Below are 18,601 nucleotides of genomic sequence, written 5' to 3' on the forward strand. Positions count from 1 at the left end.
CTCTTTTCTTCATTTGAGGAAACAGCTTTTGTTAGGTAGGCTCTCCTCTGTCTCCTTGAATATCAATATTCAATAAAACTACTGTTCTTCTCCTTGTGCCTGTCTCAGGAGGCAGTCCAAATCTCAGGGTTGAGTGAGCCTGCCAAACATCTCTGTAGATTTATGTATCCTTGGAGACCGTCAGGAGGGGTCTCCCACATCTAGTTCCTCCTCAATCCCTACCTGAATCCAAGATCCATTAAGCTTTGTTCCTTTGAGTAAGGCAGTATAAAATTAATTTGGAAACTTTAAGTCCTGTAGGTCATTGTTCTTCTATTTATGATCCCAATGATTCCCAGATCCCATCAATGCCAAAAAAACCCAAAACAAAATGCAATAGAGGCTACGGACTTTTACAGAGACACCTTCTATGTTACTATCCTCTCAACCAATCCAGAAGGTAAGCCTAGTTAGGTAGGCTACATCTTACCACCTTGGTTTATATTTGAGAAAACGGAGATTCAGAGGTGAAGCTGCTCAAGGTCCTAGCTTCTTAGGTGTAGTCACTTTGGGCGCCATGCACTCCCAAGCACATGTTTGTTTTCATCGCCCTGCCATTCCAAACAAAGGAGACGAAAAAGAAAATCTGAGAGGAAAGCGCTAACAGAAGTGGCAGGAGAAAGGAGGACGTGTAGAGAAACGTACAAAGGAGAGGAGGAGCGGAGAAACACAGTATCTGTAGAAACATTCTGGGGGCCAGAAAGCTGGAAGAGAAAACCGCCCTAGAATTTGGGCATCATTCAGTGCAGGAGACCGCTCACAAGCTGTGTGTTTACAACACAGTGCATTACAAAAAGGGACATTCAGAATGGGGAATCTAATTCATAAAGAAAAGCATAAATTAAGCTTTGTTCACTTAGGTAAGAAAGCATACAATTTGGAACCTTCAAAAATAATTTAGACAAAATAAGATTTAGTGTTAAAAGGGTTGTGCGCATGTTATTTTAAGCTTCGCTTGTAAAATTAATTCTGCAACTCTGTTTCGAAACGAGGTGCTAGACACACTTTGAAGTTATTGCTCAGCGTTTAAGTAAGTTATTGCTCAGGGTAGATAAGCGTTGGTTTCCCTCACTCAAGTGTGATCGTGATGGCTAACTGTCCAACAAAATTTCTCCCTCCTGAGTGTAGATCCTGCAGGGAAGTGGCTGCAGCCACGTACTATGTTGTCAGCTCACAGGCATCTAGCAGCGGTTCGCCACCTTCCTCAGGCCGCCACCCTCTCATACAGTCCTTATGTTCTTGTGAGCCCCCAACCATAACATTATTTTTGTTGCTACTTCATAACTGTAATTTTGCTACTGTTATGAATCAGCGACTACTGTGAAAGGGTTGTTCAACCCCCAAAGGAGTCTCGACCCACAGGTTGAGAACCACTGATCTAGGGAACAGAGACATGGGTTATGGGCAGGAGTCATACGAACAGGTGCCTTCTCTACCCTCTTCTCTTCTGACACTTCGATGCCCCAGGGCAGTCCCAGGGTGGACAGTGATGGAGCCACAGGATGGAAGGACGAGCCCCTGGATTACTGCTTGAATAGGAACTACTAGGACACCTCAGGAAGTCTCACTTTTTTGGCTTTGTGAGAGAAAACAAACAAAAGCCCCACAAACCTGCCATTTTTTGAGTCATTTCTTAGGTGTTTGCGACAGCTGCCAAAGTAGCTCCAATAATTGTATCAGTCACACACCTTTGCTTCTTCCCACTCATTTTACCGCTGGCTATAGGGAGGGAATCAGGGTGTTTTTTTTAAGTCCAACTCTTCCATATTACCCCAGCTGGATGGGCTTTCGTATCTCCCACCGTCTACCAGAAGAAGTCTACAGGTTTCAGGCTGGTAGTTAGTCTGTGTCGACTTGGCTGGGCCAGGATTCTCGGTGGTTTGGCAAGTGAGGCCTAATAATCTCCCCAGATGTGACCTATTCTGGAATGGGATCTTCTGTGAGCAGCCAACCGTTGTGAACTTAAGGTGGAAGGACCTCTCCCTTATGCAAGTCACAGCCCTGCGGTGACAGAAAAGAGGTTTCCTTCGGGGTGTGACCAACCTCCTGTAAAAACAGATGCCGAGGAAAGCTTGCTTGCTTTTGGTTGGGTCTGGATCCTACATCGGATGCATTGTCACAGATCTGGCTTTTCTAGAGAACCCAGATGAGCACACTTAACGAGCCTTTTCACATCACCTATTTCACTGATGCACTGGATGAACTTTATACCCACCTAACTAAATTGGACCACCAATCACTTATTCTTGGCTCACAGTGTAGCATCTATCTGAATGCATGCCTAACCGCTCTGGTTCACCACAGAAAATTCCTCTGCCACCACCTAATCTCACTTTATATCTTCACCATCTGGACAGATCAAGCGTCACCTCCTTAGGAGGCAAAATAGACTTTTTATCTGTGTGTCTCACAAGTGGCTCCAGTGTAGAGGGTGACAGATAAAGTTTTGTTGAATGAATGACTCTAGAAATTCGTAATGCTGCATGAACCAGTTCCATTCATTCATCTGCATGCTCCACTCAAGGGACTATGAGGTTTTCTTCCAGCTTAAATTCCAATCAGAAAATGATGCATATAAGGCCTTCTTAATGACCTGTGTCTGGTCATTAAAGTTCTGGTTATTTTCTTATCTGCGATGAAACTGCTTACCCCTTAATAATGGGGACCTGTTTTACCCAAAAGTTTTGTTATGCCTTTTAGAGCAGGGGACTTTAACGAGTGTCCGGGTGAACCGTGGTGGTCATTTGCTTCCTTCTTGGAAATGCTTGAGGTTTTAGAGATAATCTGGGGTATTTTGTAGAGAGGACATAAACCAAACCCAACCCAAGGTCATCAAATCAATTTGGACTTATAGTGCCCCTTTCTAGCGTTTCTGAGGCTGTAAATCGACTGGAGCAGCAGATAGTTTTGAGTTTCTCCCAGAAAATGGCTGGTGGATTTGAACTGCCAATCTCGCAGTTAGCAGTCCCAACACTTTCCAGACAGCATCAGCAGGGTTCCTTAGAGAAGCCAAACCAAAACGAACCAACCAAACCAATCAACCAACCAACCAACCAAACCCCCCCCACCCCCCAAAATCAGTGCCATCAAGTTGATTCTGACATAGCTACCATACAGGATAGGATAGAACTGCCCTTAATGGGTTTGAGTTGTAAATTTTGGGGGGGTGCAGAAATCCCCATCTTTCACCTGAAGCGTTGCTGTGGGTTTGACCTATCCAACTTGTGGCTAGCAGCTGACTACATGACCTGGGTTCCTTAGAAAGGTTATTTTTCATTGCCATTGAGTTGATTCTGATTCATAAAGCTGCCATAGAATAGACTAGAACTGCATGTTCTAGACTAAATTTTTATGGGAGTAGAAAGCTTCACCCAGAGTTAAGTAATTCTAGGCTAGAAGAACTAAATATCCCTCAAACTTGACAGTTCATGAGACCAAAAGGCGGAGGAGAGGGGTCACAGAAGGAAGGCATTTCTAAACACAGAACCTTGACCGACCATTTCTCCCCCTGGTTACATCCAGGGCTGCTGTGGTGTTGTTTAAAAATCAGAATTTCTTAGGAGGCATACCAGGACTATAAATTAGTCTTCAAGCAAACATAGGGTAGTATTGTTGGTGCTTAAAAATATTAAAACAGTAAAACACCCCTAGTCTTTAAATAAAAGCTGATAGTAAATTATCCTACTTCCTCAACTGCTGTGGAAAACAGGTTGGCAGTTCCTCATAAAATTAAACACAGATTTACCATATGACTTAGCAATTTAAAGCAGATATTTGTATAGCAGTATTCCCAGTAATCAAAAGGTGGAAACAAGTTAAAAGTGTCCATCAACAGATGGATGGATAAATGAAATATGATATGCATAGCCAATGGAATGTTTTGGGCCACAAAGAGAAATAAAGTTCTAAAATACTTTACGACTTGGATGAACCTTGAAAATATTATGGTGAGTAAAATAAGTCAGGCAAAAAATGATGAATGTTGCATGATCTCACTTACATGAAATATTTAGAATCAGCAAATGAATAGAGACAAACTGCTGGATTCCTGGGCATGGGGGGAAGTGGGAAGTTACTATTTTGGGGGGGTCTGAGTTTCTGTTTGGGGTTTTCACTATTTGGAAACAGATAGGGATGATGGTTGCACAACACAGTGAACATAATCAATGTTACTGAATTAAGGAGGAAAAACAAATCCCACTTTCCTAGTATCCCTTTCCTCTTGGATGGCCCATTACAGTCTCCTAGTCCATACATCTAAAGCTGAACTCATCTTTCATGTGGACAAATAAGTCCCCCTAGTCCTCCGGAGCAGTAGGCACTACTCTTACCTCGGTGTCAAAGCTAGACACCCCTTGTAGTCAGTGGCCTCCAAAGTTAGCCCCAACTTGTGGCAACCCAATGAATGAAGTGCTGCTAAGTCCTATGATTGGCTAGTTGCAGACCAGACGACTGTGACCCAGAGAGTTTCTACTGGCTGAGTTTAGAACGAAATCACTGGGCCTTTCTTCTTAGTTTGTCTTAGTTGGGAAACTTCACAGAAACTGCAGCTCACCTCTGACAGATGCATAGTAGTTGTATATGCAGTGCATAGGCTGGGAATTGAACCCAGGTCTTTCAGATGGGAACCAAGAATTGGACCACAGAATCTCCATATGGCACAATGGGAGTTACCTTTAACGTCACCCTTCCCTTTTCTATCTCAACTAAGCAATCTTCCCCATCATCCTCAATTTCTCTGAACGCAGTTTAGCCCTCTCCAATCGTACTGTAAACATTTAAGTTCTTCTCCCATCTCTCACCTAAGCCACTGCATTTCTCTACAATACATGCCCTTTTCCCCCTTTGGTCCCTCCCTAGACTACAAACTCCTTGGGGAATCAGTCTCATTCACAGAGATTAGTTCAGTGTCTAATGCGTAGTAAACAAAACAAAATAAAACAAAACCCATTGCCAACAAGTAGATTCAGATTCATAGAGACTCTATAAAGCAGAGTGGAACTGGTCCCAGAGGGTTTCCAAGGACGTAATCTTTACAGAGGAAGACGATCAACGCATTACTCCCTCAGTGTGGCTGGCGGGCTCAAGCCTCTGGCCCATCAGTTAAGAGCTGAATGCTTTAACCACTAACAATTGGAATTCCCTCAAGTCATAGCAGATGTTCAAGAAATCATCACCCATCTTGAGTCCAAACTTACAGCCATGCAAAAGAGGACAAGAAGAGCCTATAGAAACTTTCATTCTTCTTTGTGTAAGTTTAGGCCCTCTGATAAAAACTCAAACCCACCACTATGGAGTTGATTCTGACTCACAGTGACCCTACAGGACAGGGAAGAGCTGCCCCTGTGAGTTTCTGAGACTGTAACTCTTTATGGGAGTAGAAAGCCTGGTCTTTCTCCCACTAAGCGGCTAGTATTTTTTAACTTCTGACATTGTGGTTTGCATAATACATCCTAAATTAAAGTCTAAATGGAACATGAAGCCCTTTCAATCCAGCTTCAATATAAAGGACAATACTAATTGTTGTTGTAAATGATTAAAACGCCTTGCTGTCAAGTTCATCATGCCTCACAGCAAGGCTGTGGGACAGACTAGAACAACGCCATTGGATTTCCAAGTCTGCAAAACTTTATGCAAGCAGAAGGCCCATCTTTTCCTGCAGAGTGGTTGGTTTAAAGCAACAACTTTTCAGTTCGTACCCAAGCACTTAACCACTGTACCACCAGGGCTCCTTGCAGGGGCTTTATCGAGTCCAGTAAAGATCCATAAATGCTGTGCAGTGGGGCTGGTCTCTCTCACTCTCTTTGTGACTTTCACATTCCTTACTTTGCCTTTTCTTCCGTCAGCACTACTCTTGCCAATCTACCTCAGTAACCTGGGAACATAGGCACAGGCCATGATTTTTGGACAGCTGATGTCCCAAATCACAGTCCTCACTACTAGGAGTAGTGCTGGCCTTGCTCCTGATCAGTTTGGGGCAGGCCTGGAAGTGGGGGCCAGACTCCAAGTGGGTGTTCCATAGCACTGCACAGCCCAGCACTCGTACCTACTACATCTCCATCCACTGATTAGGGAACTCCTTTGTAGTCCATTCTGTTCAGGCACCATTCTCCATGCTAAGAACACAAGAGTGAGTAAAACCAAAATGTCTGCCATCGTGAAGGTTGCCACCAACCGGGGAGGTGGATAGTAAATTAATAAATACATAAAAGATGTTGAGTAGCTGAGAGCTACTTCATGCCTGGGTCAGAAGAGTTTTTCCTAGCCCTGCCCAGGGCTGAGTGACCATAGGGACCATCAGCAGGACCCTTTCCTGCAGATGGTGGTGATTCCCATACGCTACACCGCTACTTGGCAAATAGAGTCTGCACTATTTTTCCAAATGGCTGGTAGCCTGGGGTACTGCAGAAGAAAGGCCTGGTGATCTGTTTTTGAAAGGTCACAGCTGTTGAAAACCCAATGGAGTAGTTCTACTCTGCTTACAAGGGGCTGCTAGGAAACATAACTGAATCATTGGTGTGTTAGTCAGGGTAGACTAGAGAAACAAATTCACAGACACTCATGTGTATAACAAAGAGCTTTATATATAAGAGCAATTGAATATTGAGAAAACATCCCAGCCCAGTCCAGACCAAGTCCATAAGTCCAATATTAGCCCATATGTCCGATACCAATGTGTAGATTCCTCCTCAGACTCATGAAACACGTGCAAAGGTACCGAATGCAGGAAGATCACAGGCCAGTGGGTGGAAAGTCTTGTGGATCCAATGACGGTGGAAGCATCTCAGCACTGGCGTGGGTCTTCACGTGGCTCCTCTGGGTCCAGGGCTCTCGCTGCCATCAGCATAGATCCAGGTGTCTTGTCAGCAGACAGTCTCTCAGGGAGTGAGCGTGTGTCCCACCTCCAACAAGCTCTTTGTCTCCTTAGCGCCTCTGGATAAAGTCATCAAGCTGCGACCTGATTGACAGGCCAAACTCTACCCCTTCACTCGTAAGTCTCAAGTTGACAATAGATTACTGTATGTGACTACCATAATTGGCAACTGTGTTGGTGGTGGTTTAGACAAAAGACAGAGACCAGCCCTCTGAACTGCTTTGCAATCAGTGGCACGTCAGGCAGCTAGGTGAGGCTGGACTGAGGCCTCTGAGGTGAATCAGCTCCAGCTGCACACAAAGTCAGCCCGGCCAGGTGCACTTGTGTGCCATTTAGAAAAGCAATTTAAAATGTAATCGGCCATGCAGTGCCCTTACACAAAGACAGCGGGGTTGGAGGGAAAGAGGAGAAAATCTACCTGGAAGGAGCTGAGACTGATCCAAAGTGCTTGCAGCTCTGAGGAGAAAGGCCTCCTCCCCTGGCTACCAGGCCAGGAGTCACTCCTTAATCAATCCCCCAGGGTGCACCTTTTCCGATGCAAAGGGCAGCATATTGGTCAAAGGTGACCCGACCTTTAACATGACCCCCTTAAGAATTATGGTATCAAGAGCCGCTCCAAGCATGGCTAGCTCATCCAAGCTCATACAGCGAGTTAGCGTCAAAGGCACGGCTAGAAAAGTGAGGAACCATGTCCCTTCCTGAAATCAGCTCTGAACAAGTCTGAGACTCCCTGTGGAAATGAGACATGGAAGGGAAGACTTCGTAACCTTCCTAGATTTACATTTACTACTGTGGAGGGTGGGCAGGCCTCTAGCCCAGAGGGTCTTGGTGGGCACAGGGAGCAGAGACAGGGTCGTGGTGAAGGGGAGAACCCTGGTGGCACTTGGGTGATTTTGACACAGTCAGCAGAGCTGTGAACTGGTTCCATTTCAAGCAGCCCCCTTTCCCCTCTTGCTCCCTCTTTTCAGCCAGCCTGCTCTCCCCTTTTGCCCCCTCTTGCCCATCATCCTTACTCCTCAACCCTGGACATATAGAGCTGCCTCCTGGCCACTCAAACATCCACTGTGGTCACCCCGTCGTCCAGATTTTTCTTAACCAAATCTCCTCATCAAATCAATCCACTCCATATCAGATTGTTTTCCCCATGACAGTTCCAGGTATTTAGAGAGGTGATCCTCCCAAAAGAGATGGTTTCCAGTTGGCCTCTCTCGAGGCGGACCTGTGCTAGAGGAGGCAGTGGCTTGGCAGAGGGCTCAGGATGGGATCCCGGGCCAACACACCGCGTGCACAGCCACCACCTCTCTGTCAGTGGATGAGATAGTTAGTTTATTGTGCCAGCCTGGCCGATAAACACAAGTGGGATTAACTGAAGGGCGGAGAGATAAATGACTCAGTGAGTCTTGCCTTTGTCTCCTGCTCTTTGATCATCGGACCAGTGTGTGGCTGCCTTGCTTGTTCTGTGCCTCAATTTAGAGACTACACTACCTGTGGGATGCCTAGCCTGTGGACTGTGTCGCTGTACGTTGAGGTCCCTCTAAGACCACACGATTGAAATTTACATCTCTTGAGCTGGGGACTGACAGTTGGTGACCTGGCTGACAATTGGTGACCTGCCTTGCTATTTGCTGCTGTACTCATATGGCCTAGCTCTCTGTACAGAAGAAGATCTGGCAGCCTTCAAGACTTGAAGGACTGCTAGTGTCTCACAACTCTCATGGGAGTGAGTTGCACTGAGCCATTTGTACTGCTTTATAATTTAACTGTTCATTTCTTGTATTATATATCTATCTGTATATAATTTAACAATTCATTTCTTGTGTTATATATCTAACTATCTTTATAAATAAATATATAAAATTATCAGCAATCTAGTTTTATCTCTCTAGAGAACCTTGTCTAACACAGCGGAGCCTTGAGAAGTGCTGTACTCCAAGCCTGTGCCGAAGGAGAACACAGAGACTGGAAGCCTCATTTGCCGGTTCAGGAATTTTCAGAGAGGCATCCTGACTTCCTGCAGCTGTGAGCCACCTTGCCATCTGATCTCAACATGGGGGCAGGTCCTCTCTCAGATCTCCTCTTCTTGATAAGCCCTGTCTCCTTCCTAGTCTGCCGGAGATCCTATTTGCCCTAGGTGGAAATGCAGTAGGCAATCCTCAACCTGGGGTAACTTGAGAGGTGATGGGAAATTCCCATCAATTCTGAATCTCTCACCATCTGCCAGACACCAAGCATGTTAAAATGCCTGATATTTCACTGCAGGGTCTCTTTTTACTTAAAGAATTGAAAGTTTTTAGTAGAATGCAAGTAATTTCTCTAAGACAGAGTGTTGTTGTTAGCTGCTGTTGAATTGGCTTTCAACTCCTGGCAGCTTCCTGCATAAATGAATGAAACACTGAACAACAGCCGTTGCCAGGGTGCCTCTTCCCTCATGCAAAGGCTGTGGACTTTCTAGACCAAGAGCATATCCTGGCCCAGTCTCCACAGGCATGTCAGTGGCCATTTTTTTTCCTGTACCAGGAGGTTTTTTCTCTCCCACATCAAAATCTACTCTGAAGTCTCCACAATCAGACTCAGCCCTTGAGGCATTCCTTGGCCTTTCAGGTCAGAAGGTACTAGCTACAGGGTATAAGCTCTCCAGTTTTCACCGAGGCACCTGCCAGCTGAAGCTCAAAGGCCCACCTGGTCCCTCGAGAGGACTCCCTTTCCTATCCTTGTGTGATGGTTAGGGGTTATGTCAACTAGACACTCCTGGATAAAGGGTGGGGTGGAGTCCTACTTATCAACTGGGTTGCAGCCTGATGACACCTCCTTGGTGTCATAAGCCTTTTGTGTAAATGCGACGGATCAGAGGAGAATTCATTTTTGGTATGTCACCTTCTGCTGGGGCTGGTTCCTTGATCTCTTGTTGAGTTGCCTGTCAATTCTAGGGGCCATCAGAGGACTACCAGTGGTGGATTCATTTGGCTGCATGTACCAGCCTGTGCCCTCTGCTGTCACTACTTTGTCATCCTCCTTCCCGTTTATTAGCTTCCACAAGTCAGAAGAACGCTGACCTGAACCGGAATGGACTTACGTATTTCTACAACAATGGAAGCCACTTCTTGCTATGCATCTCTTCCTATCTACAACACATACAAGTAGCACTGGTTTTGCTTCTCTAGAGAACTCCACTAATAAAGCTTGGCTATCCACATACCCCATGACACTGCATTAGGTGTGAGGCTCTGATCGGCTGGGGCTATCAACATTAATTGATCCATCTGGTATGTATGTATTAGAGAGTCAATTCTTGTCTGGGACCAGGTTACCAAACCCATCGCCCTCAGAGTGACCCTACATGTCAGAGCAGAACTGCTCCTTGGAGTTTCTGTGACTGTAAGTCTTTATGGGAGCAGACAACCTCATCATCCTCCCATGGAGTGCCTGGTGGGCTCAAACTGTTGACCTTTTAGTAAGCAGCCCAACACCTAACTTACTTTGCCATCAGGACTCCTTAATACTAGTTCAGGTCATGGAAACCCAGCTTCTGCCTCCATTGAACATAGAGGTTATTGGGGAAGACAGGTATTAATCTAGTAACTGCACCAATCTATGCATGAATATAAACTGTGACAAATGCTATAAATGCAAAGCACAGGGGGTTTTGTGAACACTTCCCAGGAGCCAATCCAGTCTAGTGGTGGGTGTTTGAATATGATATGGTTCTGATTTCTGAGAAGAGCCCAAGCTTCTAAGCTCATAAGAGCAAAGCAATCCAGCCTTCTGCTTCCCTGGTCTTGGACAACTGCTTGTTGCCTAGGCTGTGCCAGACAACATAGCCTCTTTATCCCCCCCAGACAACAACCTCTTTATCTACACAGGCTGTATCAGTCTTTAGGCAGCATCTGAACAAGACCCTGTCCACAGTACCAAATGGCTCCTGTGACTGGCCCCTTTTAAAAAATACTTCCATCCAGTTTGTAGTTTATGCTCTTCTAGTTGGTTCTACTGGATCCATCAGAAAGATACGTTGAAGCCTAATCCTCAGGACCTGTGAATGTGATGTAATTTGGAAATAGCATTTTTGCAGATATAATCGGGGGGAAGGGAGGGGGGGTGTCTACTCTAACGTGATGCATGTCCTTACAGAAACAAAGCAGCCACAAGAGTGAGTATGGCCTTCTAAAGAAAGAAGCAGAGATGGTAGTTATACTGCCCCCGCCAGGGAAGGGCTGGGATTACCGCTCCCTAGAAGAGACCCTAAAGAAAGCCCTGCCGCAGAGAGGCCCTTCAGGCTCCCGGAATTCATTTTTCTGGCTTATAGACCTAATTGAATACATTTCTGTTGTTTTAAAGCAAACACTTTGAGGCATTTGGTAAAGCAGCCCTATGAGAATAGGCATTTCTCCAACTGCAAACTCACCGCCATCGAGTCAATGCGGACTCACAGCGACCCCTGCGGAGACGACCTGTCTACGGGAGAAGAAAGCCCAGCTTTCTCCCTCCGAGCGGCTGGTGGTTTCAACATTTCTGCAGTGGCCCGCTTCCACCGTATTGTCATGGTCAGCCTCTCTTCTCTTTCTGAGCTGTGAAATACAGTACACTACAGCGTAGCACCCACAGAAGGTGGCCCGCATGTACACACACACACACACACACACACACACACACACAGTCAATCCCAACTCCAAACTTGAAAGGTTTCGCCTCCTTAATGTCTTCTGAGAGGGCCTCTGGTTTGAATTGTACTGTGGAGTCCCTCCCAGTTCGGGGTCACCCATGGTTCAGATTAACCCTAGATGTGTCCGTTGATGCTTCTGCGTCTACTTCTCAGAGGCCCTCAGTGGGAGCCTGGGTTGGAGACCTGCAGCAGAATCGTGGAGGAGTTCTACAGGCTGCCCCCCCGCCACCCCCCCAACCGCAAACTGGGCCGACTCTCTCCCTGAGCAGAGTTGTAGCTGAAGACGTCGAGAGGCGTTCGCGTTGCCCCGTCGTAGCTATTCCAAAAGGGCACGAATGGTAGGGGAAGAGAGACCGAAGGAAGGAAGGGTTCTGTGACGTCATCTCTGTAAAACAGCCGCCACCACCCGCCCGTCAGTTTGTCACACGGTGACAGACTGCACGTTGCTTCATGCTGGAAGCTGCACCCCTAGTACTTTAGACATTACTTTTCACCCACGTGGGCACGTGTCAGCAGAACTTCCAAACGAAGAAGACAAGCCTGGTGATCTGCTGGCCAAATCAGCTGCTGGAAGTCTGACAGCTCTCAGGAGACCAGCGTCCAGTCCCGCTGGGCAGCAGTCACTCGCTGCGCTGCGATCCACGTGGTGGGAAGTCCGAGACCACGAGCTGGACTCAGGAGCTGGACGGGCCTTCTGCTCCGAGGACGGTTACAGTCTGGGAAATTCACAGGGGCTTGCTACCGTCAGCACGGATTCCATGGCAGTCAGTTTGGCGTTCGGTGCTGAAAAATGAGGTCCTTCGCTCGCTCGGAAGGCTTTAGGCAACAGCTAAACAGATGTATTTAGAATACCCCCATGATCATGGCCATGGCACAGGACTGGGCCCTGGTTGACTCCTCTGTACACTGGCTTGCTTTCAGTCAGAACCTACTACTAGAGGGCAGCTAACAGCCATACAGCTAAGCCAACGGAGGATCCTGCTTCCAGCCCGGAAGGTGAGATTCGGAGGAGAACCTGGTTATTCAAAAGAAATATCTCTTTCCTTGTTTTGCATGTTGATCTTCCCCAATATGCTTAACTCTGAATTTGGAATGAAAAGACAAAACAAATGCATTGATCATGACATGACCACCCCCACCCCCACCCTAAACCCCACCCCTTAACAGGTTGAGAGTGTAATCGTGCTGAGGTACAAGAAACAGAATCCTCTTTGAGTGTCCATGTAAATGAATGAACAAATCATGAGTCTCACTTGAGTGGCTTGAAAGTGTTGGATTTGATCGATGTGACTTGTGTTTTCCAGATGAAAGTAGACATTTAAAGAACCCAGTGGATGTGATACTATCATCACAGTCAAGTACTGCTTTGCACTGGCTTCTTGTTAGCCTACTAATTGAGGGGTACAGATTTCTCATGAGAAATCCGCAAGCATGTGGCCAATCAAGAGGGCTACATTAGGTCTCTGAATCTCCCAGAAGCTTAGTTTTTCTAGGAAAGTTGCAGCTATGTTCTGAAACAAACAACTGGCTTCAGTGAGGTGTTTGCACTCACCTTTATTGTCTATTTCTTTTTTTAAATGGAATTGATGGCAGGTGAAAGCCTTCATTAGAGTAATTAAAATACCTCTCCTCAGAAGAGTGAAATGATGCATTCTGGGGCTTCTAGACACTGGCTACATCTCAAATGCACTTATCTAAATGTACATTTTGTTGGCTGGAAGAAAAAGGAAAACAGACGAACAGGGGCCTCGTGCCGACTGCTGAGCACCATGACAGCACGTGTGTATGGGAAACATTTCTGCTCTGATTAGGAGGTCTGATGATATGGTTCTCAAATTTCCCCTTAAGCCTCCTGAGATGAGTGTGAGGTGCAACCGTGTAAATTGTCAGCACATATAATGCTAAGATTTAGAGAGTGGTTTCCGCTGAGCATCCTATAAAATGTGTCCCAGGAGGAAGATTAGTATCAATCACAGGCTTATTGGAGAGGGAGATGGGGTCCAATGATAACCTGGCACTATCAACTAAAGTAATGGTCTAAGAAGAAAAAGCAATCAGAGAGGAGAAAGAAAAATCCACAAAGAAAGACAGAAGTAGAAAATCAGAGTGCAATGCATCATATTGATGAACAGGGGCTGTTATCCAGGACAAAGGCTCATGTGAACAATGCAGGTTCTCAAGCAATGGTTATTGCCTATTGCTTATCTTAAGGAGAATACAAAGAGACATTCATATCACATCAAGCAGCCTGGTTCCAAAGACAGCAGCACCGAAAGGTAATGAGGCTATTACCAATCAGGCGTCTCACCTAGCCTACTCTAGTATCATTTGCTAATTTCAGAGGCTTTTGAGAGAGGAACTGACACTCTAGTTTCCTGTACGGCTTCATCTGGAAACAACAAAAGCCCCGTTTTGTTAGTGTGATTCTTAGTAAGCTTATTTGAATTGTAATCCCTCAGCATTTGAGTTGATCAACAGGTGCATGGAAGGAAGTAAGCAGACTTGACTACTTTTTGCTTCTTTGTTTTTATTGTGGTAAAATATGCACAGCAGAACACACACTGTATAGAAGTTAGTGGTATTATTATTAAGTATGTTAATTATGTTAATAATACCCATTATTAATCTTCAAAGCCTTCCCATCATTCCCAATAGCAACCCACTCCCCTCTCCCTCTAGTCCATACTATGTCTATTATTCTATCTTCTGTCTCTATGCTTTTGTTGATTCTAGCTATTTCATTGAAATGGGATCATGCAATATTTGCCCTTTATGTCTTCCTTATTCCATTTAGCAGGCTGTTTTCAAGGTTCATCCATGTTGTCTCATGTATTAGAGCATCATTTGTTTTTATGGTGGAATTGTATTTTATTGTATATCCATCTATACCACACTTCTTGAGCCATTCATCTGTTGATGGTAATTGCTTTTTCTAAAAAAACTGATTTGAAGTTGTTCAGGTGCTCAGATCCTATGAAGAGGTCTCATTCCCCTTTCCTTGAACAGTGGCTGAGCTCAGTGGTTTACTGCCATTAATTGTGCTACTTCCAAGGGTAGGTTAGCAGTGGTGCCTCGCTCTCTGTCTCAGGATGAACCACCTGTGAGCACAGCTGTGCTTAGGAAGCCTAAGCAACACGGGGAGGTCACGTGTAGGTGTTTCAGTCAACAATTGAGGGCCTAGTCAATAGCTGAAGTCAGCTCCCAGACTGTAAGTGGAGGAGCCTGCCGATGATTCCACCGCTGGCACTGAGTACAACCGCATGAGAAGCCTTGGATGCAAAATGCCTCGCTGGATTGCATCAACTCCCAGTATCTGGGGAGGTTACAGTAAAAAAAATAGGATTCCTTTGGTTTTACATCAGTTTGGGGTGGTTTGCTATGGAGTAATAGATAATTGATACATTCAGTAAGAGATTGCCAAAAACAAATGAAAATTCCACCCCAAGTCACTGAATGATCATGGGTAGAAGCTGAAAATACTTTGGAATTGTAAGCGCACAGCCTCAAATTCCTCTCGGAACCATATTCTCACTCATTCACTGCCACTGATTCGGTAATAGCGACCTTCCAGGCCAGGGACGAACTGGCCCTGTGAGTGTCTCAGGTCAGGTGCTAACACTTTACAGAGTAGAAAGCCCCATCTTTTTCCTGGGAACCAGATTCTAGACAATTAAAAAATGTAAGTGAAATACAAGCGTCCCCTGCAAAGCAAACTTTCTATTCATATTATCACCTATAAGCAGACGCCACCCCCCATGTATGGCTTAGAGATACTCCTATAGCCTATATTCAATGTTACTAGTGCACTCAGAGCTTATCACTAAAACAATAATGGAAACTTGGCTCTTTCCCCCCACCATTTTTTAAACATTTGATTGTGGTAAAATATGAGGGGACTTCAAAAGTTTGTGGAAAATGTCCACTCTTTGTTAATTACATTTTCCACCACCTTTTCAATCCTCGTACTTATAACAAAGCACTTTGCATTTCAGCACTTTTCCTGGATGAGTTTACATGTCAGCAGAGCCTCGATCATTTTATTCAAGTAGATCGTTGGCAACTCAGCCAGATGCTTGCATTCTGACTCCCAGGCCTTTCGGACTGCGGGCCAGTTTCAAGACTGTATAGGAGAGAATTTAAAACAAAGGGTACATCTGCATTCTCTTAACTATGGGCAAAAGAGTAATTTTTAAAAAGTGACACATATACTAACAGAAAAACCAAAAACAACACAACACATGCTGGTACCTCAGGCACATCCAAGGTGGATTTCTCACAAAATGAAGAAATTTACCCTCCTAAACACTGCAATTGGGTTAAAACTTTCAGGAACCCCACTGCTACTCATATCCTTGTGAACAAAGGAAGTACACATGACTCTCCCATAAGGCGAGGCTGATTACATATTCTGTGCAGAAGTTCCTCCAGGCCAGCCTGGAGAATTAACGTGGAGAATTGAGACGGTGCTCCAGATAGTTTGGGAAACTTCCTGCCTGAATTGCCTGCATAACCTGCTTTCAGTTCTTTATTATCCTGAAGGATCCCACTGTGAGAAGCAATGGGGGTTTGAGCACCTTACATCACCGACATGAGGAGAATAGTGGTGGAAATGTGACGGGGCCCTTTCTTAGAGCACCGTGGGCTTTATCCTGCCCACATGCCAGCTCTGGGCCATGAGTCAAATCTCTGTGGTGACCAGGAAGTACACGGAGCTCTCGGCTCCCCTCAGCCTGCTCCTCTCTTCCTAGGCCTGATCAGAGAAAGAATGGTTTCCAAACACTATGGGGGACACTTCTACCCGTAATCAATTTCCTATGTGCAAGTCCAGGGGTCTTTTTCTCCTGCCCTGTCAGATGTAGACTGTGACTTGTGTACAGTGGGATGGTTAAGGGAGAGATGACATTGTCTCTACCAGGCGCTTCAGAGAGATAATGCGGTGTGTTGTCTCAAGCAACATTAGCTGATTTTGTCACTTAGGTTCTAATATTCCTTGCAATGGCTGCACAGAAATCACATATGATATTGAGGACTATAAAGCTTATTAAGGAAGTTAACAGATTATAATGCAAATCAGAAACCCTCAGGATACAGATGTTCCCAGGGTGTCAGGATACAGATGTTCCCAGGGTGTGTTACATAGTTCTTTCAGGGCTGCTAATAATGCTCAAAGGGCAGTCAGCTCAAGCTCCATTGTTCAACAACCCAGCTCCCCAAATTAAGTGCCCAGAGGCACCCCACTCAGGCAAGCTTCAGCTGGAAGGCACTCAGCTCCACTTCCATGGGTCTGTGCCCCCAATGAAGTGCCCAGAGGCACTCCACTCCACAAGGCAGACTCTTGGCCCCAAACACTCAGCTTGACTGGCTCCTACTCCCTGGGAGAGAAAGGACAAGATGGGCGGGTCGGTACTGGTCTCCATTTTCCTTTTTCCCGTTCCCAGGGCACAAAGCTTTTAAACACAGAGCTTTGCTGGGGCTTGCTCCCTTCATTCCTATCAACTCTGAGACCTGATGAGGAAGCTCAGTCTTTCTCCTTGTTCAGTGATTGCAGTCAGACTTGCAGCACGTTCTGTACCATTCACGTCATTGCTAATTCTCCTTCCCATTAGGATGTCACTCAGAAACAAAAGGTCTTAATCATGAGGCCTTCCACATTGTTTTTGAAATAATTATGAGTTTCACCCAACGGAAAGGAAACATTTAAGAAGATGCTAAAGATCCTAATTCCACTCCAGTGTCCTCCTCATTCTCCTCACTCAGATGCAGGGCAGTTCAGGGGCTTGAAAGGGGGCTGTTTTCTCCAGTATGAAGCAGTTTGGAAAAGAAAAAGATGTAATTTAAAAGAATGTACATCCCAGCGGGTTTTCTGAGTGCAAAGACTGACATACAAAAAGCCAAAGGCAGTGTTTAAATGCCACTATAAAAGGAGCTAGGGCCGGAAGCCTCTCTCAGATCCCTGCTCTTCCATGACTAGCTGTGAGTGACCTTGGCCAGATCACTTAGCCTATATATGACACTTTTAGGGGAGTAAATGTTTGAGTGAGCAATCACCATTGTGTATTTTGTGGCAGAAGCATTACCTCTGCTGAAGCTATTCTGAGAAGCATTTGATGGTGCCCAAAATAAGTCTTTGTAACTCGTATGGAGGGTAGGGTGGGGGTGGGGGAGCTAGGGGAGGGGAAAAGAGGAGGAGGAGGAGGAGAAGGAAGAGGAGGAGACTGAACTTTGCCTGAGGTAAAGCTAAGCCAACTGTGCTTCAGCGATATTAGGACCAGAAGTCTGGCTCTGAGGAGGCAGCCACTTATGAGCTCCTCTATGAGCGGGTCCCTGAGGCCATCCAGCACGCTTCTGCTATTTTTGACCTTGTATTCTGAGCTCAGAGGATCCCTTGTTAAGCTGTATCTTGCTTCTGGACTTTGTATATGCCATTTCCTCTATCTGAAACTTTCTTTCAGCCTCACTCACTCCTGGCTGATCCTTAGGTTTTACACATTTCCTCATTTGCTAAATTTCCCCAATAATGTAGAGGCCTCAATTTTTATCTCCCTAACACTGCTTCAACAACAACAACAAAAACTTTCCAGAGTGCATTATTTTTGCCTGCTTACTGGCCTTTTACAACAGACAGAAAGCTCCTTGAGGGTGAACTCAAGTAACGAAAGTTTGTGTGTAGCATATAGTAACTGTTCAGTATTTGTGGAATGAACACGGAGAAATAAAGGGTATGTCCATATATATTTATGTAACTGGTATGCTGAGCAAATAATTTGAGAAGTTGGGCTAGATGGAGAGGAACTCAGTATCAGGATTGCAGGAAGGCTCATTAACAACCTTCTATACCGATGATGACACAACCTTGCTTGTGGAAAGTGAGGACTGAAGTCCTTGCTGATGAAGATAAGAATTGAAATCTTCAATGTGGATTACAAGTCAGCGTAAAGAAAACAAGAATCCTCACAACTAGCCCAATCTCTCATGACAAATGGAAAAAAGACTGAAGCCAAGGATTTAATCTGTTTGGATCCACAATC

This window comes from Echinops telfairi, unplaced genomic scaffold (assembly GCF_000313985.2).
Source record: "Echinops telfairi isolate 266 unplaced genomic scaffold, ASM31398v2 ScPeMD7_443;HRSCAF=831, whole genome shotgun sequence".
Lineage (NCBI taxonomy): Eukaryota > Metazoa > Chordata > Mammalia > Afrosoricida > Tenrecidae > Echinops > Echinops telfairi.